The sequence below is a fragment of the Stegodyphus dumicola genome, chromosome X2 (genome assembly GCF_044657685.1).
Source record: "Stegodyphus dumicola isolate Sdum_Otavi_A_Nest chromosome X2, ASM4465768v1".
NCBI lineage: Eukaryota > Metazoa > Arthropoda > Arachnida > Araneae > Eresidae > Stegodyphus > Stegodyphus dumicola.
Genome location: NC_140781.1, coordinates 173,526,116 through 173,553,653, shown reverse-complemented (window position 1 = coordinate 173,553,653; position 27,538 = coordinate 173,526,116). Strand labels below are relative to the sequence as shown.

The window sequence follows — 27,538 nt, the reverse complement described above, 5'->3', positions numbered from 1 at the left end:
AAAGAAACAAAGCATTTTTAACTATTAAATTCAAAAATTAAAACCTCAACAACCTGACAGAGTGTTTTCGCTAACACACCTAAATTTATGCGATCTGAGCTTTGTTCAAGAGTGGTGGTACTAAAGATTTTCAATTTTTGTTTAGAATGGTACGCGTTAGTCAAGAGGTTGAGAATCGCTGGAATATACCGTATTCTACATTTCTCTCAACGAAGAATGTGCCAATTTAAAATTAGGCAAAAAAGGGCAACCTTAGATTGCATTATTTTGAATAAAACTTCATCGATTTTAAAGGCGATCTCTGCTTCTTTCACTTTTGCAAACCTTTTTCGTTCCTAAAAAACAGATGCCGATGTCAGATAGCCCATGATTTTAGTAAAGATTTTATTTAAAATCTGTAATAATATAAGGATGTTCTTTTGCCTAATTTTAAAATTAACACCGGCGTCTTCGAATTAGAAAATGCCATTTGCCGCATTTGTTGTTACCGCCTAAATCTTTAACAATCATTCGGTACATTAAATATAAAACTACCAGCAAAAAGTTATTTTTACGTCAAAACGATAGAGCCTAATATTAAAAACGACTTCCTAGTGGTTGAAGGTCACCTTCCTGGAAAAATAATTTCTCTTAAACTTTTTGTTCCCGCAGCTGTTTTGCCCCGGAAACCCGCAACTTCCTAACTGGAAAATGTTATTAGCCAATTTTGGTTACTTTAACTTACGCGTTCGTGCTGCGTGGATGAGCGTTGACCGCAAAATTTTCTTTAACGATGAACACAACTTGTAACTGTCAGATAACTGTATGATGTAAATCGTTGTCTTTTCATTATTTCAAGTTATTTTCTAAGCCTATGTTGTAATTGTATTGAATATTTTGGTAATATTTCAGGTGACCAAAAACTGAGAACATTAATTTGGATCATTCGCTGAACTTAGTCATTTTACCAAAGTGCTGATCTGTGCCGGGTCATTTACGTGTTAATCTGCAGCATGACGCCAGCTTCTCCTCTATCAGCCGATGAACGGAAAGAATACCATCTTCTCCACTTCACACTACCCCCTCCCCCATCTTAGCTCATTAGTAGCATGCAGGGGCATAAATAAGGGTATGCAAAGAATGCCGTCGCATAGGGGCCCGAAGGATTAGATGGCCCTTAAATGTCCTGCTGAACTACATTTATATGTTTAAAATTAAAAGACGATAGATTCTTTTATAAATACTAATATATATATAATTTATTTACTAAAGAAATATTGATTATATTATCTCCTAATATAAATTTAGTAGAGGTATCAAAAAAGAGGGAACCCATATGTAGTAAGTTTAATTCCGAAAATTGTGTTTTAAAGTAACTTGAATGTAAATTATGAAAAAAAAAAAAAAAAAGTTTTACGGGGACTTGAATTTAAATCATGAATAACAAAATTTCAAACTTTGAAAAAGAAATTACATATATATAGAATCCGTCTTCTTTTAAATTTCCAGGGGCCCTCTGCGTCATATGACATAGTTGGGGGCTCTTCGAAGCAGATTAAAGAAAGCTGTGTTACATACACCAAAACCAGTGTTACATACCAGTGTTACATACACCAAAACTTCAACTGAATACAAAGTAGAAAAGAGATGCTTTTATTTTGATTCCCCCCCTAGAAGAAAACTTTCGCCGCCCAACCAGTATAGCGAAAAATGCCAAATGACGCTATGTCAAATTTTAAAAAACATAATTTTCGACAAATAACGAAATTTAATTTTTCATTCGGTCTCTCGATTCCTATACTTAGGAAAGTTTTGTACTCGTTATGAAAAAATAAATTAGAAGAAATTTGACTCCCGTACGTATCCTGGTCGTACAAAACCTATAACATAATATAGGTTTTGTACGACCAGGATATTTAATTAAAAAGGCCATTTTTGATGTCATTTTCAACTTGCTTTGAAGGACCGGGTAATTAAGTTAAAATTATTCGAGGAAATAGCTTTAAATGAAATGCAGCCAAAAAAAGTGTGTAATTTAATAGACAATAAAAGGAAGTCATGTGTTCCCATATCAGATTTTTAACTTATTAAACCTGATCTGATAAAAATCATTATCAAAATGTTGGCTTCTGGAAAACTGGATTTTTTTTTTGAGGGGAGTAGTATTGCAAATTTATTGGGGGAGGGGAATTTTTTTTTTTTTTTTTTTTTTTTTTTTTTTTTTTTTTGCATAGGGGCCCTAGAGTTCTAGTTACGCCACTGAGCATAAAGCGATGCAGATGGCAGATTGGGACTTCGTTTGGGGCCTAGTTTTGTTGATGTTGGTCTTTCTGGTCCGGTGAGTGAGTATTCTAACACTGGGTACTTTAAACCAAAGAATATGAAGAAGTACGTATATCAAGAATATGAAGGATCCCAATTCAAATTCTTTGCTATAAAACTACTCAAACCTAGAATAGACATTTCTAATGTGTGGGTCGGGAAGCAATTTTTGGTTTGCGAAATTCGCGAAAAGTTTTCTAAATGTTATTTTCTTCACGTATTTTTTATTCACATTTTTTCCCTGCAGAATCAGATTAATTTACAGTTATAGATTAATAGTTAATAATAATATAGCTTTATATACTGTTATTTCATTATTATATTATTTTCTTCTAGGAATCTGTTTTTTCCTCCTCCTTCAAAGAAACTATATCCTTGTGAATCGCAAATATCTGCAGGTAGGTCACAATAAATCGCAAATGTATGCAGATGAATTGTGAGGCTAAAACGTCTGGAAAATACTCACCAAGAGGTTTTCCTCCTGTTAGAAACAATATTACAAAAACGACAGTTTTTTAAAACCAGAAGATTTTTCCTCTTTAGTTTATTACCACAGTTCCGATATAAAAGTAATTACTGATATAATGCAGAGAACTGATTTGTGAACTACAGACCAGTGCTATCTGAATTATAAAAATACAGTAAAACCCCTATTATCTGCGGTCACTTGCTTTTTTTCTAAGACAAAGTAAAATTATACCTGCTATGAAATTTATTTAAGTAACTTCTTAACTGCGTAATTTTTATTAATTAATTAAAGCTATTAACTTGTGTTATATTGTTAATTTTATTATTTTACTTCAATGAAAATGCAGTCTTGATTTAGTTTCAGTTGAATAGAAGTAATTTATATTTTTTATTCTAACCCTCCCCTCTTCAAATAAAACTCCTTGTTTACTTTCAATATACTAAAAAAAGCAATAAAATTTTGTTTTAATTTTAGGGCTTAAAATAAAAATCCATTTCTTTATTTTATTCTAATTGACCAGTAATGAATGTACTTAAGGAAATGAAAAATAATTTCTTTGTTCGTGTTGGAGAATGATCGTTTAGCGTTTATTACAAGTGCAAAAATAGTTTTTGCTATTAACTATATAATGTTTATCGATATAAAATACAATAAAATGAAAAATGTAATCCTCTTACTTGTATTATATTAAATACGTATTTGGTCTCCACGAAAGATAATTTTTAATGTAGTTATCCGAATTTTAGAATATCCGGATAGGCTGTGATTTTGCTCAGTGATATCCGAATGTTGGCAAGCTGATTATTTTCCGATTATAACGGTTGAGTTGCGATTTTTTAACTTCCTTTAATCAATGATTTTGTTGTTCCTTTAGACGTCTGTATACTTGAAGTTAAAATGGTATGCTGCTACTTAATTCTTGAAATATGTGAAAGGAAATTAGACTAATAAAATTCGAGTTCTTGAATTTATATGAATTCTTTGATTTCATTTTACGACTGTTTGAGTTTATTCGAAATCTGTTTGAGTTTATTCGAAATTTTTTAATGCATGATGTAAATTCTTATATCATTTACATATGAACAGATACATGTAAACTTTTCGCGTCTTCATTATTTAAAATACGGCGACAGAAATACTGATCACTCATTATGAGATTCTGTCACGTGACTTTGCATTTAGTATTCCGGCTGCAGTCAACGATAACGGTTAAAAAAGCGCAAATTTGCTTAAAAGGAAATATTTCAGATCATAGGTCAGCGTCTGAGACATTTTGCTGTAGTTTTCATTATACCACGTATCGCGTATATAATGATAACTAGATAGATTTAGCTTCTGTTTCTTGTTTTCAAGGAAAGATGTTTTTTTCTGTTATACATGAATCCATTAGATTATTTTTTAAATAAGTTCTATTATCTTATGAACTAATTTATTAGCAACATTTTAATGTGATTGCCCGTGTCATCTTCTGAGCATATATATGCGTAACGAATATAAAAGTCTGAAGTCTTCCTTGGGTAATTTGATGTCCTTTGCTGTAGTTAAGTTATTTCCCTCTAAAGTGGGTAAAATAAAAGTAGTAAATACGTAAAGCAGTAAATGGGTAAAGTAGTCCTGACATGGCAACTCTTTGATTTGACTGGTATACTCAGCTATTTAAGTAACCTGTTGGTTGACCAATTGATAATGCGCACGCTTTAAGATTAACTGGCATGTGAGGTTTGGTTTGGTTTATTGAGATTATGGCAAAGCACACTAAGGCTATCTGTCTAAGGGGAGGGATGCTTCGTGGAGGACTTTCTGAGGGAAACTGGCTCGTATGCACGTAACGCTTGGGGAAAACCACGAAAACGCTCATGCAGCCAGCCCGTTCGCGGGATTCGAACCTCAGACCAAACTACTAGTGTTCAGCGACTTTACCGCTCGGCCGCTGATGGGCCTAACTGGCATGTGAGAAACTGGACCATAAGTAACATTTTTGTTGTTAATGTTCGCTTGTCTGACGTAGTCAGCCCAAGCCCACGAAATTCCTCGTGGCAAGGAGCGCTATAATACGCCTGCCGTTGGCAACAGCCTTGAACACCTAACAGGTGACAGTGCTCAGTTCCGCCCCCAATTTTGATTGAGCGAATAACTCAGTTTCACCCCAGTTTTGAATAAGCGAATTTTAATTGAGCACCCCGGGGTGGGGGCGGGTCCGAGGGTCTCCCAGCACTCTCTCCTTCCACCAAACCGCACGAGAGGACATTCGGCTCGCCGCATATTTAGAGTGCCGCCATGCCGCACCGACATTATTACATTTACAAACATCCATGCCTTTTTCGGGATTCGAACCCGGGCCTTTCGGCACGTTAGTCAACGATGCTAACCACTATACCGGTTGGGCGGCACAAAGTAACATTTATGGGTTCTAAATCAGATTTTAAGCAAAGTGTGTGTATAAATATTTGTTTGTTTAATTTAAAAAAATCAGCATTTCTTTTATGTCAAAAAAGTCACTCCTCCTCCGAACCTTTTTCAACATTCAGTTCATTATTTATCAAGTTACGGGTTTCTCATCATCGATTCGTTTCAACGCTTTTAGTATCATTTCAATAGCTGACACATTCTATTTCCACTTGCCGGTGCTCGCCATTTGAAATTAATATACTAGAAAAAGAACTAGTGAAAAAATATGTACGCAAAATGATTACGATCCAAAAGGCATTGATAGCAGCTATAAACTCATACTCTCTAGAGCTTTCAAAACTAGGATTAGCAACGCTCTTATATAATTTTATACTCTGCTCTTGATTATACGTTCTATCTGAGTATAGTGCACTGTAATTTTATTGAAATTAAAAACGAAGATTTGATTCCCGGAGTAAGGAATATTAGATTAGATTATTTCAATATGGAAAAGTACATGAGGGTGTCTTCCTAGAAGAAGAGATACCTTCAGGGAGAACTTTTTAAGAGAATCTCACTGCAGAGCTTAATTTCTAAAATTAGGAGTGCCGGTGCCCTGAGGAAGACAGTCAGCAAAGAGGAACAAAAGTAAATAAATAAAATGACTATTAAAATAATTAATGATTAAAAATTATCAAATTAATCCATGATTGCTTAATTAACATTTATCAATTATTATTTAATTAAATAAAAAATAATTCATTTTTATTTAATTAAATAATTAAAGATTAAGATAATTAAATAATTAAAAAGTAAAGAGATAAAACTAAAATTTAATAAGCGATTTTTCAATAGAATTTTATTGTAAAAAAGAAAATTTTCGAGTTGAAATTTCTACTAAAATTGTTATTCAGTTACATAAAAAAGTGCCGGAGCCTTCATATTTAGGTCTCCGGCGCAATTTAAGCTCTAATCTCACTCGTATTCGAGCTACACATGGGAAAAACCAACCATACAACAAGCCCGTTCGCTTGGGTTTGAACCCGATCGCGAAGCAGAGAAAGTTTTGACAAAACTATGTCCGATTAATGCGCCCCCCCCGATAAGAGATAGCACTATATTCCTTCCTAAATATTGTTCTCCCCCCCCAATTATTTTCTACTTTAACAGTAAATAAAGAGAAATTAAAGCATCTGTTTTAGCCTATCAATCTTTACCTATCAATTGTTCTCTCCCCCTTCTATCAATTCTTCAGTCCATAAGGTCAAGTAATAAGCATTTTACGGTCAACAGTAATCTTTGAACATTGGATCTCTGATTTCCAACCTGTGGGCCATGGCTGCGTTTTTGATTTGGTATTCCATGATTTGATTTTACTCTAAAATTTCTCTGAGCATTTAATGATCATGTAATTAGTATTTGTGAACGGCTGTCCTGTTAGGCATGGTGGTTAGTGGAACGGGCTGCCATGCCTTTCGGCTATGTTTTGAATCCAGGAGAAAGCCTGGATATTTGTAGTTGTCTATCCGCCTTATAGCGGGCGTAATAACGATCGCTTCCTATGATGCACAAAGGGCAACGTTTTTGGTGAAGAGACAGCTTAAATGACAGATGATCATTCTCTACGAATCCTTAATGAATAAGTGTCCGGCTAATGGGGGGGGGAGATAGACATAAACGTACGTTTGTGTGCTTTCATGTTGCCTATCCTTTCTCCTAAATTCTAAAGATTAGTAGACAAACAGGGTTTAGGCTGTTCTCAACGCTGACATTACTTATAGAAATGAGGAGGGGAAGACAAAAAGGGAGTAGAGAAAAAGTTGCTTTTTATCAAACTAACACTCAATGACGTTATACAAGAGCATACCTTGTAATATAGTAATCTTGCTAAATTCCACCACCTCATGAAAAGGTTTTTCCCATTCTAGACATCGACTAGCAGTTCACACCTTGGAAAAATTAGTCTTTAAGTGTAAAAAAAGTTTGGAAACCGCTGAGTTAGACTTTTTCTCCTTTTACGTGAATGGCAGGTAACAAATTTATTAATTGGCAGTCTGAGAAATTTCCTTTTTGGGCTGTATTTTCTATAGTGATAATACTGAATTGTTCTGGAGCGGAAATGCAAAACACTGAATCGATATTGTGATTGAATCGATTCTTCGAAAGCTTTGCATATTGTTATCTGCAGTTATCTTCGAAAGCAAAAAGAGCTCAGCGACAGAGAGCAGTGGCCTTTCTCGTTGGTCCCTTATCTGGAATAGGTAAGTGTATGAGTTTATAGCCGGGCCTTTTATCAGCAATCGCGCGACTCTTCAGCCTGACCTTGCGGAATAGCGTAAGCTCAAGGATTATTCGACAACCACTATCAAGCAGTTTGCTTCCCGCCACATTTTTTTTTCCCAGAAGATATTACGCGTGTATCGTAAATGCTTTATTCTCCACTTTTTATTTATTATTTCAGGCTTGGTCTACAATTAACACATTTAGGTTGCTAGTTTTTTTTTTTTTTTTTTTTTTTCTAAATGTTCCTGTTTGGTCTATGAAAATTGAAGCTATCAAAAAGCCTTTAAGAATACACTTAGCTTCAAATGGGGAAAAAAATACATTTGTATGTAAAGTGAAAAGCTAACTTGCAATCTGAAAACTTTAGATTACGGCCAAAGAAGAATTTACTATGAAAACTAGCAGGGGGAGGGTTGTAAAAGTAATCTTCAAAAATATTTTAGTGTAAATTTTTTTTGGTGGTGGTGGTGGGGGGAAAGCGTAGTGATATAAATGGAAAATTCTTAAAAACGTGAAAACTTGTGTTACCGTTTGAATTTAATTAAAAAGAAAGGTCGAGAGATAAAAAAATGAGCTAGAACTGCAATCTGTATATTACCACAAAGTTTGATCACCATTCGATTTTATACTGGATGCAGACAATAATATACTCGAATAAATGTAAAACATTTTGTAGTCGTTGTAGTATGCGACATTAGAAATGTATTTTATTTGCTACACTTATAGTAGACAACACCACTTGTTGTAAAATGTTATTTAAAAGTACAGATAAAAATGACTTCAAAGTCAAATGATTCACTTCGTTAAACTGATGAGCAACGTACTTTTATGAAATGCGAGATAAATAAAGTGTTTTATACAACGCCGACTGGCAACAGCGTGATCAGACCTTTATTTATAACAGACAGGATTTTATGGCTAACTGAAGGTAATAAGACTGTTAGAAAATTTCAGTTTTTATAATATAGCGCTGTTATTTAAGAAAATGTTGCGACTATAGTTTTATAACCGTCTGTATATTTATACATACATATGTACTTAGTATGCATGGTGTTTTGTTTCATATTACTCATTGTCGTTGGCAAGCATGAAGGCTAGTAATTACACACTTTTAGGGGGGAAATAAGCTTAATTTAATTATGTAGAACAAAATGTAAATCGTAAATTTTTTTAAATAATTTATCTTTTATTAATTTTATTTTAATTATTTTATTACTTTTAATTTAATTTGATTTTTTAACTTAATTTTTAAAAAAAAATTTGCTGTACCACAGCTATGTGAACACGGACTTTTGTTGTAATTTAATGAACCCTCAAATATGTATATTTAGCTGGCTTCTGAAGTTAAACAATATGTTCAAATATGTGCGTATGGACTGTAATGTGTGAACAGAGGATGAACTCTGAAGTTTATTTAACTCATCAAGAAGAAAAACAGCATTTTAATTTAAAATTGGCTTTCACGTTCTTGTAACTGTAAATTCATTTTTAAAAATCAGATCGTCTCTATCGCTGCTTTTGAAAGAACTCTAAATTGTCTCCAAGTTGAACTTACGCATATGCAGTCGGAGTTTTCCTTCTATAAAAGCTTTTTTCTCTTGCTTGACGAGATTTCTTAACATTACACAAAAGTGAATCGCTCTACCCCAATTTTTGTAAAATGAAAGGGAAGATTTTTTTCTTTGAGAATTTTTCCTGCATTCAAATAGACTGGCTGCTTAAGTATTTTGTGGTTAATCTGTGGCGTACCACCAGCAGACTAGTAGGACAAGACCATTCCATTCCCATTTTTCATGATAACACTTTCCAGTTAATTTTTAACTAATGATTTAAAATGTTAAACTGGGCGACATTTTACATGTCTCAAGAGCTCTCGCTGTTCAAGTGTCGTCTCTCTTCCCATGATTGGATGAGTTGGGATTACGTAGGCAGCTCAATTACAGGTCAGTGATTTTGCATTTGTATTAATATTCCACTCTGAAATGACACGTGTAATATTTCACTTTTGCACAGACAAGATCTTACACGTGTCTATCTTTTCTTTGTTTTATTGAAATTTTAAGATCCAAAGGGTATGATGTACAGACAAGAGAAAATACAACATTATGATGCTGACATTTAATCAGCTCTAAAAAAGCAGCTCTATAATCTGTTGTGTGGAGCTTACTTCATCAACAGACTCTTTCTATAGCTTAAGTTTTGAATTAATGAAGCACTGTATGTTTTTTTTTTCGAACCGTCTATAATAGCGCAAGCACACTTCCATGAACTAATATTTTGCTCTAAAAATTACTGTAATATTACCTGTAAGAAGCTTGGAGACTAAATGATATATTTATAGCGAAGTGGGAACAGGTGAAATCTGCAAGGACCGATTCTCAAGTAAAGCATGGACTTGACTAACTCAGTGTTTAGTTTATAGACAGAGTCTGTTGATTAAGCAAACTCCTCACAACAGATCATAAAATTACTTTCTAAATCAACGAGCTGATTAGCAGTCGGTATCATGATCTTGTATTTTCTTAAGATAGACATGTGTAAGATCCTGTGTAAAAATGTAAATGTAGACATGTGTAAGATCCTGTGTAAAAATGTAAATGTAGACATGTGTAAGATCCTGTGTAAAAGGAAATATTACACGCGTCATTTCAGAGTGGAATAGCAATACAAATACAGATACCTATAGTAGACGCTTATTAAAACCATCTTTCACATCCTAAAGAAAAGGGACCTTATAACGAGTGTTTACAATAATAAAGGATATTTAGTATACTCACATTAGCTGAGAACTTTTTGCATTAGTCGTTGTAATGGAGCAGTTGCTATAATGAGCGTTGTTCTAACGAGCGTTGATTGTATGCAAGCTGATTTAGATTGTTTTGTTGGCCCTCCTGAAACAAAAATTTTAATGTTTAAGAAAATTTGACATGTTTATTCATTTAAAAATCCCTCAACTTCATAACAACTTTAATGTTTCTGCATAGGATATGATAACTTTACCACAGCATATTGCATATTATTATTATTCTCCTTCGTATTCAAAAGAACCCCCCTTTCATATCTAGTCCCTGTGATAAAAACCACCACACACCATTGCGTATGACCTAAATATGAGCCTCTTTTCCTTAAAAAACCGTATTCAAGTCATCCCTCATAGCTTTCGAGAGCTTTACCGTAATAAAATTACATTGCCTTAATTAAGCATTTTCCATGCGCCTTTCTCATCCGTCTTCCTAATCTTTCTTTTTATTTGCAGATGGGAGCGAGACAAAATTTCTAATTTGACGTATTTCCTTAGAATATTATATACTGTGTGAAAACACTTTTGACTTCGCACATAAAAAAAATACGTACATATGTAGAACAAGAACTGTCAAGTGCATGAAGCATGCAATCCATTACTCAGAGAACTGAATTAAGCGAGTGATAAATCTTAACAAAATAAATGCAATTTGTATTTATTCGTGGAAATGAAAAAAGGTAGCCCTTTCTATTGAGAGAGAAAAGAACTAAATTTTTATTTTTTGAAGAATCGATCAAAGTCGTTATGTGATTACTCTTCCTAATTTGATTTGGGGAGTTCACGTCTCATTGACTCGGACAACTCATTTCCTGCCTATCTTCATTTGTTTCTGATACGCACTCTTTTTTATGTGCTCTCAGATTCTTGCATTTTTAAGATTACATAAATGATTACAATGTTCATAGTTTCCTTTTCTTTCTTTCTTTCTTTTTTTTTTTTTTTTTTTTTTTTTTCCCGTGTGTGTGTCTTCCTACAAATAAAATTTTTGTTTGACTGTTATTTAGAAAGAATAAGTTTCTTTGGTTAACTTACTTTGCATCAATTTGACAATGAGGAGATTAGTTTTACGTTGCTTCTGTAGTTGAATGCTTTAAATTTCAATGTACTTGTGTTTTACGAAAGATTAAGATAATTTCGTGGGTTTCCTTATTAAATTTTCCGGATGTTGATGGCAAAATCACGATTTGTTAGTACCATTATGTTCAAATGTACCGGATTATGTTATTCGGTTATGTACCGAATTAATTGGAAATTCCTTCTACAATATACCTTATAACTTTAATGCATGCCTGGCAACACTCCCAGTGTCTTCAACCTGACTGAATGAGAATTAATGCCAGAACATAGTGTTATAAAATCATGATAAAAAAATAGCACATAAGTGTAACCTGAGAGGAGAAAATCAAGAGTCCCTCTAAATGACAGTTAAAAGAGTCTGTAAATATAACAATTACTTGCTGCCGTTAATCAACTACGTAGTAATCAGTACTTTGAATTTAGTATACTGGTCGAAGTCCCAAGTAGCACAGTAACGTCATAACGACGTTGCAAACTCGTCGCGGATGTCGTTGCAAAAATGTTCCAATATGTCGTCTTTAAGACGCCCAGATTTCTGCGAAACTCCACTGTTTTGCACCTCTTGCAAAGACGTCTTTGATGACGTTTTGGTCGCATAGACGTCGTTATTGCGTCTTTCGCAGGTGATATTTTGGTTGTGAAAGCATCGTATCACGACGTCTTAAAGACGCCTAAATGTTCGCAAAATTCCACCTATTTGAAACAGTTGTGAAAATGTCGATATTATGTCCTTGTGTTACATATTGATTTATGCAGGAAATTAGCTTAATAATTAATATATTTCTCTTCTTTTTTTAAAATTTTGTATTCCTTGTTTTTATCTAAAGTTTAAATATTTTATCATTTCCTGAAAACCAGAAGATATACCATTTTTTCTCTTTAGACTAAATACGCTTAATTAATAATAACCTTAATTATTTTCAGTACTTTAAACTATAGTTTTTAAATTTCTCTTGAGGCTAAATATGCATAATTAATAATAATCTTAATTATTTTCAGTACTTTAAGCTATACTTTTTAAATAACTTAAATTCTAAGTTACGACTATTTAAGATTTCATTATTTTTTTTTCTTAGGTGAGAGTAATTACTAAAGTGGTTATTATAAATATATAACATTAATAGTAGGTTTTAAGTAAATAAACCTCAATTAGACGTAAATCAAAGTAAAGATATATATGTGGGTAAAAAAAAGAGCCTTATCACATTTATTTCTTTTAAATCTCAGAGACATTGAAAATTGCCCCTGTCATGATAAATTAGGAAGAGGTTCTTAAGGTAACATAATCAGTATTTTATCTGATCTGAAGTGTAAATTTATTCGCGTTTCACAATAAAAAATCTAACCATTAACTTCTATATCGCCAAGATATGCAAATGAAAGACAGTATAAAGTAGTTAATAAATGTGACCAAAATATACCTAAATCTAATAACCAAAAAAAAACTTCCCATATTCATATCTAAAATAAAATAATAACCTAACAAACAACATACATGACTGCATACAACAACATGATACTGCATACAACATACATGACATGATATTTAAGAAAAAACATGAACTAGTAGTGTTTGAAAGTATAAATAGCAGAAGGAAAGTAACAAAACTAAAATTTCCAATTAATAAAAAAATATTTGCGTTTTTTAAATAGTAAGCAATTAAAAGTGCAATAACTATGGATTGCAGTATTTACTAGTAATGCTGATGTTTCTTAACACCATTTCTTTCGATCATATGTTAATGTATTTACTTATTTTTAGTTTCTACATTTTAGAATAGTGGTAGATTACAATGATTATTTCATTCACGTTTTATAATCAATAACTTTCCTTTTGTTACTGTACAGAAATAATATGGTATACGATAGTAAGCTAAGTACGTTAAATAGCACACGCTGAAACTTTTTGCTTCTATTTATTATGAATTTCTTTGTTATCACAAGCACAAAAAAGTAAGCGAAGAAAATAGAATATACTTAAATTTAATAAAAAATAAAACCTAATTTCAAACATTCATTTATTGAGATAAACTAATAAACATACATAACGGCAATAGAAAATACTTAAATTTAATAAAAAATAAAACCTAATTTCAAACATTTATTGAGATAATCTAATAAACATACAATAACAGCAATATTTAAAAAAACGCGAATTGCACAGTGTTTGGAAAAAAAGATACCAAACGAAAAGTAATAAAACTGCAATTTGCAATCAATAAAAAAATATTTAGTGTTTTTTAATGTTACACAATTAAATATCACGTAATTTTAGATTACAATACTTTATAGAAATGCTAATATTTCTTTAACACTGTTTTTCCGATCATACATTTCATACACTGTTTAAAATCATTAACCTATTCTGCATACTATACAAAAGACAACATAGTATAGAATGTGCATTATTATTAATTTTAATGTACTGTTTCTTGCTGTTACATATATCTAATTCATCTTCAGCAGTCATATTAAGTACTGGTACCGGTCCAAAAATTTCTTTCTTTTTTGAAAATAATGAACCTACCATAACAGTTTGAATTGTTGTTGCTTCTGCACTGATTGCATTTGCAGCAAAACCAGAAAGTGGCTTACCTTTATATATTATTTTTGGTTTTAATATAAATTAATTCTGAGAACAAACCTTTCAATATGAACACAATAATCCATTAATATGCGTGATATACGATATAGCACTTAGGACGTTATAACCGAGGCACAAACCACCATATAACTTTTTAATCACCCGCAACACATAAAACAACAATACAGAACACAATTTCACGAACACTATATTCACCATTAGCATTGTAACTCGTTGCATTCAATATTTTTTAAATGATGTATCCAAAATTTTATCACCCGCAACACATAAAACACCAAAACTGTACATAATTTCACGAACGCTATATTCACGATTAGCATTGTAACTCTTTGCATTTAGGGGCGTAGCTAGAGGGGGGCAAGGAGGGGCATCTGTTCCCAGGCGCAGAATCCAAGGGGCGCCAAACTGATGTTAGGACATTTTAGAATTAAATATTTTCCATCCTTGGCAAGCAGTAGGGGGCGCGAAATCTTCAGTTGTCCCTGGCCGCTGAAAACTCTAGCTACGACTCTGGTTGCATTCAATATTTTTTAAATGATGTATCCAAAAATTTTGGTGTCTTCTTGTAGAGCACATATTCACAAATAAAATAAGCAAAAATTCCACATTCTCACGATGATTTTTCTTTAATTCAGAGGCTTCCAAACAGGAGCTCACAGCAATGCAAATTCACTTCCTGAAGGCAGTTGAAGTAAGTAGATAGGGGCAGAACAATAGTAGTTAATAAATGTGACCAAAATATACCTAAATCTAATAACCAAAAAAAAACTTCCCATATTCATATCTAAAATAAAATAATAACCTAACAAACAACATACATGACTGCATACAACAACATGATACTGCATACAACATACATGACATGATATTTAAGAAAAAACATGAACTAGTAGTGTTTGAAAGTATAAATAGCAGAAGGAAAGTAACAAAACTAAAACAATGAGAAGATTCACAGTGCGTTCTTTGATTAACAGTGATATTGATATTTACTTTTAATATAAGCAATATTATTTATATCAGTCATTGCTTGATTCAATTTCACACATGAAGTCGGTTTTTTCAAATGCCTTACAGATTGCACCTTTACCAAATTACTTGAAAGAACTGCTGGAATCTGTCCGTTCCGTTTACCGCTGTTCTCCAATCAGCTAGAAAGTCTAGCTTTCAAGTAACTGCGCAGTTTATGCCAACATTTATTAGTAATTTATCAAATCCATTAATTTTGTTGTTTTCCATGAAAAGTGTTAATATTTCTTTCTTTTTTTTTCCATTAATTTTTCCGTTCTTTCACCATATTAATTCAAATAAATTCGTCCTTACTTCAAAAATAAAGTCATATTTCAGTAGTGCAGTAATTGCTAACATGTGATTTGCATTGATTTCGGAAACATGATTTTTTTAAAATAGTATATAAAATGCATAACTTAATAACTTACTTTATAGATTAGTTTCATTTTTAAATATTTTGCTATAATATTTATAAAAAATATTTTAAGTATTAATTATTAAAAAAAATTTAAACAATAATTTAGCGCGTATTTTTAGTACTAATTAAATTTAATAATTCTAAAGTATTTATATTAAATTTATATTTCATTAGATGAATCTACCTTAGATTAATATATTTAGATGAAATAAAGTAATGATACATTGCAAAGTAAATCTTATGCGGACTTCAGATTCTTGAAAGGGCAGATTTAGTCTCTTTTCATTCTAAAAACAACGCTGATGAATTATGAGAAAATTGTTAAAACGACCACGTCTAAAAGCGGTCATATCATGACGTTTCAGCGACTTCGCCAAATTGCCAAGATGCAACGGCAAATATTTTGCGTCATCGCAACGTGGTAAAGACGTCGTAGAAGTTACCACGACCACTTTGCAACCTATCGGACCAGTTTGCAACGTCGTGTGCTGCTTGGGTAGATATTTCACCAGAGCAAAAGAGACTCTAACAATCAGCCTCCCGCATAGCTGTCATCCCATGCCCCAATGTCTTTAACCTGACTGATTTGAAAATTAATGCCAGTGGCACATTGTAATAAGAAGACGAGCATCTAAGTACCATCTAAGAGACGAAAGTCATATCTATCGTCTAAATGACGAATAAAAAAGTTTGGAAATATGATGACAATCATTTGTTTCTGTTAAGCAACTATATAGACATCAAAATTTGACTTTAGTGACTTAATTTATTTTATCGGACTAAGTTTACTTATACTTATTTTACCAGAGTAATAAAGACCCCAACAATCGACCTCCCGCATTGCTGAGTTCACCGGGAAGCGGAAGTTAAGTAACCTTGAACAGTTAATGTCCGTCCTAAAAAGGGATGAAACTGTAGTTATTCTGGAATCAGTGCAACAGTTGCTGGCTGGCCACTGATTCCATTGGGAAACAAAGGAACTATAGGCTTTATCTTCGAGATCTTCGAAGCTTAGACAGTCCAACCCCCATCGGAAAGTAAAACAGTTGAAAAAGGAAAATCAAATCACTAACGACAAGTCTCTTTCCGGAAGATAATCCCCTCGAGCAAGCAGTAAAATCAGCCTTGCATACTTTGCCTGAGGGTGCCCCAATTATCATTTTAATATTTCCGTGCTTATGGCTATCCAAAGGCTAACATCCTTTACTCCTCCGATTTATCGGCAGCTAAACATTTGACTTAACACATTGAATCACCGAACGGTGAAATCGCCCAATTCCCTTTAATTATACAGACGACAAAGCATTAACTTGAGAGATTCCTAGTTGAATCCCTCGCCCAATACACACGCATAAATTTCGTACCTGGTGTAATTATTTGAAGATATTATGCTTCCATTGTTCATAAGTTAATATTAGTTTCTTGCAACTAATTAACTTTGCTCTGAGAGCAAGTTTTCCCTCTAATTTTTTTTAATAGCAGCTCGGACCGAAAGGGACTGTGGCTACCAGTGACCGAACGATAAAATAGCCGACGGAGGAGGAGATGATGTTACAGTGACTGGTGAGCTATCCCGATTGATCATATCCATACAATTAGAAGCACTGGAGCCCTATAGAAGAATCCTTAAGAAAAGAGGAACAAGAATAAATAAATAAATAAATAAAATGACTAATAAAATCATTATTAATTTTAAAAAATTAGATAATTCATTATTAAAATAATTAATGATTCAAGTAATTAAATAACTAAAATTAAAATTTAATAAAATGCAAAGAGGTAAATTAAAATTTAATGAGCGATTTTTCATCTAATGTTGTTACTAAAAATCAATTTTCTACTGAAATTGTTGTTCAGTTACATAAAAGAAATGTTCAGTTACGTGAAAGAAATTCTCATTTAGGGCTCCGGTGCGCTCCGGCTAGAATTATGAATGATCCCCCCAAAACTAAGAAATACCGAAGTCGGTTTGCGGCTCATGTGGAAGAACACAACATATTTCTAAGGAAACGGAGAATCGCATCGATCTGTAGAATGTGATCATCACAACTAGTATTTAATTGTAGTAACAACCATATTTTTTACATGTTCAGAAATGTAATGCTAGTAATTCAGGGAAGAGAAAAGGGGGTTTCTCGTGGGTTACTGCAGAGAATTCGCTGAAGAGTCAGTTTGCGGTGTATTATTTTAACACACATAATCCAGACTGTAACTATAATCACGGATCCAGACACTTCAAAATGGAGCAGACAGAAAACATTCTGTTGCTCTGAAGCCGTTCGCCATGCGGCCCCTCAGTAAGCGTGAAAAACGAGTGGCTAAAAGTGCATGAGAAACCTGGAGAACTGCTGTAGCCGACAAAGTAAGTTGTGCTTGTGTAAGGCAGCCTAACCGGTATAGCGATTAGTGACGCTGATTGCTTTACCGATGGATGAAAATCCCGGAAAAGACATGAGTGTTTGTAAGTGTATAGTGTCTCTGCGGCAAGGTGGCACTCAAAATACAGGGCGAGCCGATGGTCCTCCCGAGAGGTTGCTGGTAGAGGAATAGGGGCGGGAGACAATCAGACCGTCCCCCGGAATGTTCTCCCTCCAAATTGGGGTGAAACTGTTCAGTTAGTGCAGCGTACGACCTGTGGTGAAAGTGTGGTGTGTCATCCACTTTTACCCGTAACTGCGCCTGTGTAAAAGGAGGAAAAAAATTATTAACTGTTGACACTTTGTGTATGGCTTATATAATATTTGGAACAGAATGATATAGCTGAATAAGCAAAAATTTATCGATATTTCTTAGAACAGTTGTTGAAACCTGATAATTATGGCAGATTAGCAGCCTCTAGGAAGGATGCTACGTCGAACAGAGCACGTTATCAAGTTACTATCGCCAAGCAGCAGCTTGAATCGAATCTCATGTAGAAATCCTTTATCGTATCCACTAACAAAACAAGCTTCTTGGTCATCATGTGCCTTGCTTCTGAATTGGATTATCTGGATTGCGGCTAATCACACGAGATCTATCTAACTAAGGAGAGGGATGCCTTCGTGCTGGACTTGCTAAAGAAAACTGGCTGATATTCATGTTACTCTTACAGGAAAACTACAAAAACTCTCATGCAGTCACATTTTTCGAAGAGATCATGAGCACAGGTTGAGGTACCAGTGTTCAGCGATTTTGCCGCTCGACCGCTGCTGTGGGTCTTTCTTGCTTCCGATTGATTTAATTATACGCAACAAGAAAATTTTGAATCTCGGAGTCTTCCTTTCTAAGTTAGAAAAAGAGTTTTAGCATTGGAGTGCTGCTTGTTGCACCTCGCATTTTTCAGTGATTGTGCTTTAAGGGAAACTGACTCGTTTTTGCGTTACATATGAAGAAAGCATAGTATAAGCAGTACGTGCAGGAATAATAGCACTGTGGGTGAGCAGCCACTGCTTCGCGGCTTTAGTAGCTCGTGCACTAAATGCTCGTGCACGTTGATCACACATGTTCAGTTACGTGAAAGAAATTCTCATTTAGGGCTCCGGTGCGCTCCGGCTAGAATTATGAATGATCCCCCCAAAACTAAGAAATACCGAAGTCGGTTTGCGGCTCATGTGGAAGAACACAACATATTTCTAAGGAAACGGAGAATCGCATCGATCTGTAGAATGTGATCATCACAACTAGTATTTAATTGTAGTAACAACCATATTTTTTACATGTTCAGAAATGTAATGCTGTATACTGTATAATGTAATGCTGGGAAATTGATACTTTGCCATTCATTGGTCAAATCTTAGATTATTCGATTGGTAAAGCAGAGCCGTAGCTAAGATTTTCAGCGCCTGGGGACAGCTGAAGTTTTCCCGCCCCTTCCTGTCTGCCAAGAATGGAAAACATTTCATTCTAAAATCTCGTAACATCCATTTGGCACCCCTTGGATGCTGTACCCAGTGTACAAATGTCCAACCTTGCCCCCTTCCCTAGCTACGCCACATGGAGGTAAGAAAGGAGCTAACTTCCTACCTCCATGCTACGCCACTGGGTAAAGCATCAATTGCAGTTTATATTCTGCTTGTTATGAGAAATTAATTATTCTAACAGTTTCTATACAGTTTTTGAATTTTGTCCAAAGCGGTACAACTTAATCTATGAAATCTTAGAGCGGGGGAGTTCGACACATTTAATTACAAATTTGATGGCCTGTTTTATTAATATAAAGAATAGACAAACCATTAATCATTAATTGCTAGGATTGAAACCTGGTTGAAGGAATAGTACGTTTTATTTTATTCGATGAATTGTTCCATCAGTAGTCTGTGCCCCAGTAACATCCATTTGGCACCCCCTGGATGCTGTACCCAGTGTACAAATGTCCAACCTTGCCCCCTTCCCTAGCTACGCCACATGTGCCCTAGCTACGCCTGTGCATGGAACTTCAGATAATGTTCTATAATTACAGTTTTGTCTCTACTGACTGATGAGATTTTCTCTCAGCGTTTGACAGCTGTAATATGTGTGAAACATGAAATTTCTGGGAATCAGTTAATATAGGTAGTCCAGTGTAGAATAGGAATGAGACTTCTGCACTGCTTTGCCTTAATATATCCAGTTTTTTAGCACTTGTCTTATTTAAAACATTAAAGGATCGGATATGTTATTCGGATTAGCGAAGCGTTGTTAATAAATAAGGCAAACGTTGACGTTACACATAGCTGCTGTCCAGTGAGAAGCAGAAGAATCTAGAAAACAGCTGCATATCATCACTATCTAACTGATGTTTCCAAAAATATTTTCTTCGGTTGAAGGCTCCTAACCAGTCTTAAATGGAATTGAATTCTACGCTTCAACTCAATAGCGAATGGTCAGTGTCATGTCCGACACCAGAGGAAACATAAATCTGCCACTGAGGAATATTTAAAGAAACGGTAAAGGAAAATGAGACAGAATGTCTGTTAAAAATTCTATTTATTTCCTGGCCGAATTTTTGTGCTTTAGGATGCAGTTCAACTTTTCTCAAAAGAGCTAGAGTATTCTGTAGGCTTGGAGAATACTTATATAAATCATTCATTATTTTAAAGTCATGATTCGTATTAATTACTATAAATTAAAAGATTTCCCTTCCCTGCGTATATTTTTCTTGCGAGTCAACCTTTACTATGGGAAATAATAACACAGTGAGGGACAGTTTTTTTTCCATTGTTGTGTTTTTCGCTGGAAGATTAAATCTGATGAATAATTAATTATATGTATAAAGCATATAAAAATACCAGATACTCTCTGAAAACCACGCTAGTTTTGTCACAGATTGGGTTTTTGGTAGAGGAAAGAGTTGACTACATAAATACCTTCTTACTGATGTGCATCAATTATATTTCTGTAATCAAACTGAAAGCGAAACACGCTAATGTAAAATTTTAAATAAGGAAAAAAAAGCAACTTTACTTGATTTTTTTCCCCCTTTCACAAATTTGTGCAACTCTCCCCCCCCCTGAAAATGAAGACCTGTCCTTGATCGCTCTGGATATTAATAAAGTTTCATTCAAAAGCTACGCCAAACTACGGTTGCGATTTTGTCTAATTTTACATACTTTAATTTTTCATTCAGATATACTATCTGTGCGACATTTCAGATGAATTAATCTTCAACTTCTTCGTGACAATAGATTTAATCTTACAGAAACATTAGGTTTTGGAAAGTAGGAAACTAAAAAAATCAATTAAGTGCTCGCTGGGATTCGAACCACTGATCTCCCAGCTGCTAGCTGGATGTACTACCAGTCACATCCCGAGAGCTAGCACAGGGAAAATTTCTTTCATTCTCCACCACTGAAAGGGCAAGTGGGGAGATGACGGTACATAGTCGATCACATCGAATTAGTGATGTATTATCATTCATCAAGTTTTTAGTCGGGCCTCATTCTGAAGATATTAGGCTCTTGGAAGCAGAAAATGGGGAAAATCAACTGCTCTTCTAGGGATACGAACCACGGATCTTTAAACTTTAGCTGGACGTACTGTCAATTACACTGAGTGAGCACGCACGGGAGCATGCGTTCATACCTTATTATCTTATCTATGAGAATAGTTCTAGCCTTCAAGTATTATTGCACTTGCCCTAAGGATACAAGCATGACGTTTTCTTAGTATTTTATTTTGTTTACCTGGGGAATGCTACTCATCAGTGGTAAAGCAGATAAGACAGCTGAACACTAGTAATTCGATATGCTTTCAAATCCAGAGGAACCAGTTGGATGAATGGGCATTTTAGTATTTTTCTCTCCGTGTAATGTAATTACCAACTAGTTTCTCTTAAAAATTCAGTAATTCTTTGCTATAGTGACCCCGAGATTGAACCACCAATCAACCGAGATATTTCGCTAAAATCTGGCTGGGCCCACCAGCGGAGAAGCGGTAAAATCGCTGAATATTGGTAATTCGATCCGAGGTTCGAATACAACAAACGGGCTGGCTGCATGGGCGTTTTCGTGATTTTCCCCATGTGTAACGTGTATACGAGCCAGTTTCCCTTAGAAAATCCTCCACGAAAGCATCCCTTCTCTTAGGCAGATAGCCCTCGAGGCTTTGTCACAATAAAATAACCCAAAATCTGGCTTTGTGCTCTTATACTTCGCCACGTAATCGTGTATTAGCACCATGCTGCATTTTGGAGGTCGCCGTGTGTTCTTATATTATTTATTTTTCATTAGGTTTTCGAATTCGCATTGTTTATTTAAAAATTTATTCATTTCCTTTTTTTGTGAATATGACGCTAACAATCTGTAATTTACCAAGTAATGAGGTGGATGCCATATCAATTTTTTTTTTTTTTTTTTTTTTTTCAAGAAAGAGGTCTTTTACCTGGCAAACGAGTATGCGAAAATGGCCACAACATGAAACTATGTCAACGACGAAACCATTTGGAGGTGTAATGCTAAAAATTGCAAAAAATAAAAGTACCTCAGTGTTGGAAATGGGTTCAACGGTTCTAGAATATCGTTCGTCATTGTCATTGGATTTGTGTATTCTTGGGCAGAGGAGTTGAAGTTCATGAGCTTAATATGTGTGAAAGTGCTGCAATTGACTAGAACAATTACATGCGATAAAATAATAATGATAAGGATTCTTAAAAACATTCTTAGGAAACGACATGTGAGTGTTATTGTTACCATTATTATATTGTGTTGTTTTATTTTTCCATTTGCGCTCGGATATTATAGATTTATAATTGCCGAATATGGTTAGGGCCTGCTATAGCAAAGAAGTACCAAAAATTCTTCAATGAAGGCATCTCTTCCTTAAGCAAATAGCTGTCGTGTGCTTTGCTATAAATTTTCAATTAGAATTGGTAGTTGGAAAATGTATTCTGTTCGCCTTCAAAGGGCTAATCGCATAATAAATCTAATATTGCCGCTCGGAATACTTTTGAGAATATTTGAAAACATGGAAATATCTAAGTCTTCAGAAGTACTAAAAAAGCGATTTTGTTCTGGGTACGTAAAATATGCCGTTAAAAACATCTTTCATTCATTTCAGCAATACTAAAAATGCTCATAAAATATTTGTTACTCTTATTATTATAAAATAAAATAAAACCTTAAGTCACCTGTGATACACAAGTTAACGCTCGTTCGGTGTAAAATAGCGAAGTAAATTTTTGAAAAGTGCTTTTATTGCTTTCAGGTCACTCAATTTGTAAAGCGATATGTCTAAGAGTTTTAAAAGATAAATTTAAGATTTTATACGAGTCGAAACGTAGCACTCTGGAAAATGGCTGTTTGCCAGGCCGCGTTAAAGATCTCTTGTTTTATGCAGTAACGTAACGTAACGCGAAGTGACAGCTCGAAACTTGTAAGGCTGTGCTAGAGACTTTTCTTCTGTTATGTAAAATTTAAACTCCAAAGCTATGCTCTCGAAATAAGTATAACAATCTCGATACGCAATGACAAGCTGTCAAGTCTGCTTGTTTTTCTGATAAGTCTTGAAACGTAATATCTAAAGCAGAAAATATGTAAAGTGAGTTCATGAGATAATGCGATTTCTTTTAGCATGTTTAATGTTAGAAATCACGTGATTTATGCAAGATGTTAAAAAAAAGTAAAGTTGGTTTTTATTAGAATCGAAATTCTCAGGAAGTCGTCTTTAATCTTAAAGATCTCATCTCAGAGACAATTGCATGAGGAAATTGTGTCTTAGAGACTAATTTTTCAATTGATGAGTAGATTTTTCTTCTGGAATCATATTCATATGAGCTTAATACTGCGACGAAAACATAAATCTTACTTGCAGCCAAGAAACATTTTCATGGCAGCTGGGAAGTCTAAGGGGAAGATAATAGTTTCTCATTCATTTGATTTAACGAGAGATCATCAGTGTAGCTTATACATTAATTCTTCTCGGCCGCTCAATTAGATGACAATATTTCGTGCTTTTCCCGATCAGTAACGTATGTATGAGTCGGTTTCTTTTAGAAAGTCCTCCTTGAAATCATCTTTGAATAATCCAGCTTAGAGCAGAGAAAAAATATATTGAAGATATCACTGTAACTTGATTTTGGAGAACTTCATTGTAGCAAATTAGCTGCTGTATTAAGTTTTACTGCGAATATGAAATAAGATTTGCCAACATTGTGGGCAAGTCGTTTAATTAACGAAGCTAAATTCTTATTTGGCTTGCTAATTATATCATAATAAGCGATGGGTGACATCAACAGTGGGGATGCTAAAAAAACTGCGAACTGCACGACTTTCGCAATGCTTTTCCTCTCTTTTCTAGAAGATTGAAGCCACCAACGGCTGAGCGGCAAATGAGTTGAGCACTGGTAGTTCGACCTGGGATCGAATCCAGGCAAACGGACCAGCTGCATGGTTGGTTTTCTCCAGGTGTAACTTGGGTACGAACCAATTTCCCTTAAAAAGTCTTCCACGAAGGCATCCCTCCTCATAGGCAGATAGCCATCGAGTTGCTTTGTCTGAATCAAATAACTTAACCTAATCTAGAAGCCTGAATTTCAAGAACAGCTGCTATTGCTACAAAGAGGTTGTAGCTCAGGTTGCTACAAAGAGCTGTCTTTACAAGTAGGACATTCAATTCAGACGACAAATCCGTATTCTCATTTTTGAGATATTATGAAAATTGTGCACACAAAGCATATGTTAAATGAAAATTTGATGTGCGCTAAAGCAAAAATGAATAAACTTTCCTACAAAAGATTTTAACTCGTAGTTTTTACCTGCTAATATATGTATATATCAGTTTGGATATACATAAAAGTGATAGATTAATTATATAGAGAGAGAAAGAGCTAAATAGTTGATTTAAAAAATTTGATTTTTATTTAATTAAAAAAGTCTGTTCATTAAATCTAAAAATTTGGTTTGTTGAACATTTCTAAATTCATACCAATATTTTTGTAATATATGTCTTATGAAGCTGTTTTTACCTCTCCATTTTTTAATCACTGGAGTTATGTTAAAGTTATTTAACTTTCTTACAGATCCCCTATTTTGATATTAGAAACTTTTAAATATTTATTATGTTTCTCAGTTACTTTTCTAACTGATATACTTTTGATGCATATTTATAATAAATATTTAATTAACAACAACTGATTATTATGAGCATCTGCAGCATTTCCATAATTAATAAAAAAATTTCTAACTCCCTTAATTTTGTACTTTGGGATTTTTAATTTCCTATTCATCCATTTCTTTTTAAACCCACATCATAACCTTGTTTTTATTGTATGTATTGTTGTGCATTAGAATTTTTATATTGTCTATTGTATTCTCGCAATTTATATTTAAACGATAATTTTTATAAACTTTTGCTTCCCAATTCTAGTTAACAGAAGAGGTTACCAAAGTCTTCATGCTGATTAGTCTGTAAGCAGCTAATTTTTCAGTCTAGGTTTAGGTTTGAATGAAATTATTGGTAAAGAGAGATAACCCCTAAGTTATGCTAATACTATCCCAAAGCGTTGCAGTTTGTAATATAGCAAGTTAATGTGATTGATAGTATAGCAGTATAGCTCATTTATAATTTTATAAAAATTTTCACCAATACTGGAATTAATAACAAATACTCTTAATGCTATATACTTAGATTACATTTTCTTCTTCCTTGATATTTTTATGATATGATATTTCATAATGGCATGGAGATAAATCTATAATTCAACACATTTCTGTGTGTACTAGTACCATACCTTCTGTTTCTTTAATATATTGCTCCATAGCATCTCCATTAGCCTAAATTCAAGAAGTTTTCAATTCACCAGCAACCAAGCGGTAAAATCACTAAACACTGGTAGTTCGACACGGATTTCAGATCTCTGCAAATGGATTGGCTGCATAACAGTTTTCGTGTTTTTCCCTTATATGTAACGTGAATACGAGCCAGTTTCCCTTAAAAATATTGCCTCACCAGTGACCGCTGAATACTGCGAGTTCAACCATGGTTCAATCCCAGGCTAGTCTGCATAGTTGTTCTTCGTGGTTTTCCTCCACGAAGACATCAATCCCCATAGGCAGATAGCCTTCAGGCGCCTTGCCATAAACCAAACCGACCAAGAGTTCTTCCTTTATCTATGATACATATTTAATATGAAAAAATGCATTATAAAAATTTCAGTTGATGAAGTAATACATATTTAAAAAAAAAATTCTTTGAAAATGCTGCAAAGTTGCATTCATTGGAAATTTTCACCTTTACCTTAGCGTATCTCTTTGGAAATCCCTTTAATAAGAAAAGAATAAGCGTAGAAATTAACTCGGCTTCTGTGAGCACTCTGTGATCTTTGTCGCACTCTATCCGTAAATTTCTTCAGAAACATAGGCTTTGTAAAGTTATGGTTAAAATATAGGTTATTCCCAACTAATTTGCTTATTATTGAAATATGAGTTATTCTCACCTAATTTACTTAGCATGTTAATTCCGGAATTTTTGTCCATATTGAAAGCATTTAACTTATAAGCTTCTCTATACATTATATCCTTTGAGCTTTAGAAACTAATATTTAAGCTGGTGTTTCAGAATTACTATATATATTTAGAATCTATATTAAGCTATAATGTATTATAATTATTACGCTATACCGTCATAGTAACGGAATTATTAGATATATATTCAGAAGTTAATGCATCTTTTACTGAAAGCTGAAGATATGTTAACGGGGGGGGGGGAAGAGAAACCTGTGAATTTTTGCAGAGTTGTTTCCTTTGTATTAGGTAATAATTGATTAAGAGCAGCAATATGATGTGAATGATATTTCATTGTGCATTTAAAGAGATTTTAGAACAGTAAAACATTTACAACAATGGAAAGAGTAATAAAAAGTAGAAAACTGAAAAAAGAAAAGAATTTACTAAATAGTGCTAAGATGAGCAACGGGGAGTAAAGCTTAAGATTTATGAAAAAACTAATAGAAAATCAAACTCTTTCTACTACTGTTGAAAATAAAATCTGCAAAGTATTGTTACAGTTTTATATATAATACTGCAAAGTGTTATATATAAAACTGGTAACAAAACTTCATAAATATTATTACAGCTGCGACAGAATTTAAAGACATTTATGATAATTTAAAAGTGAAGTTTGAAAGAACAGAAAAGCCTTTATTTTCTATAAAAATTCATTTTCTCTGTCTGACAATTATGCATTTGCATACCTTCTGACGAGTGACCATACTTTAAAGCATTGTTTTTAATTCCTGTTCACTCTTACTATATTTTTCGCTTGTTTCACAAGTTTGACTACGTATTTTATATGCAATCTCTATAAAATAGTAGTTAAGTAGACTTCAGTTATCCTCATGATCGATTGTTTGTTTTAGGTTAAATGAAATTCAGTTTAATGTTGTTGTTAATTTAGTCTCATGTTTCTAATATTAATTTAATTATTTTATTTCAATTAAAACAGAAATGGGCGGTGGGTGCATATATACAAATGAAATAAGAAAATAATAAAAGAAAATCTGAAAGGTTTCAGATTTTAAATTACGTTAAAAAAGACGGGGCGTATTTTTAACATTTTGTGTGTTAACTTTATTTATTAAATATCATGTTCTTCGCACTTAAACCATAAAATTCAGTTCAACAGCAATATCGCAAAATAATTTTAAAATGAGCATATCTTTAAAATTTCCGATACACAGTCTGGCGCGCTGGAGATAAAAATATTTTTTTCTGTACAACGTTGCCATTGCTCGCT

At 33.7% G+C, this 27,538-nt stretch overlaps 1 protein-coding gene and 1 long non-coding RNA gene across 8 annotated transcripts in view; one reads left to right on the top strand and one right to left on the bottom strand.

The window, feature by feature from the left end:
* The window catches only part of sty (sprouty signaling antagonist), a 164,536-nt gene that overhangs the window by 79,851 nt on the left and 57,147 nt on the right, over nt 1-27,538 (top strand). For 5 of the 7 annotated variants that reach the window (XR_015039028.1, XM_035356603.2, XM_035356602.2 and 2 more), the window contains exon 2: nt 2,638-2,699. The exons of the other annotated variants lie outside the window; for them this stretch is intronic. The gene's annotated coding sequence lies outside the window, so the exon portion shown is untranslated. The remainder of the gene's footprint in view (nt 1-2,637; nt 2,700-27,538) is intronic. 7 annotated transcript variants of the gene reach the window in all.
* The window catches only part of LOC146992971 (uncharacterized), an 85,385-nt gene that overhangs the window by 33,345 nt on the left and 24,502 nt on the right, over nt 1-27,538 (bottom strand). The window contains exon 2 of the long non-coding RNA XR_015039029.1: nt 10,219-10,332. This is a non-coding gene — a long non-coding RNA (uncharacterized LOC146992971). The remainder of the gene's footprint in view (nt 1-10,218; nt 10,333-27,538) is intronic.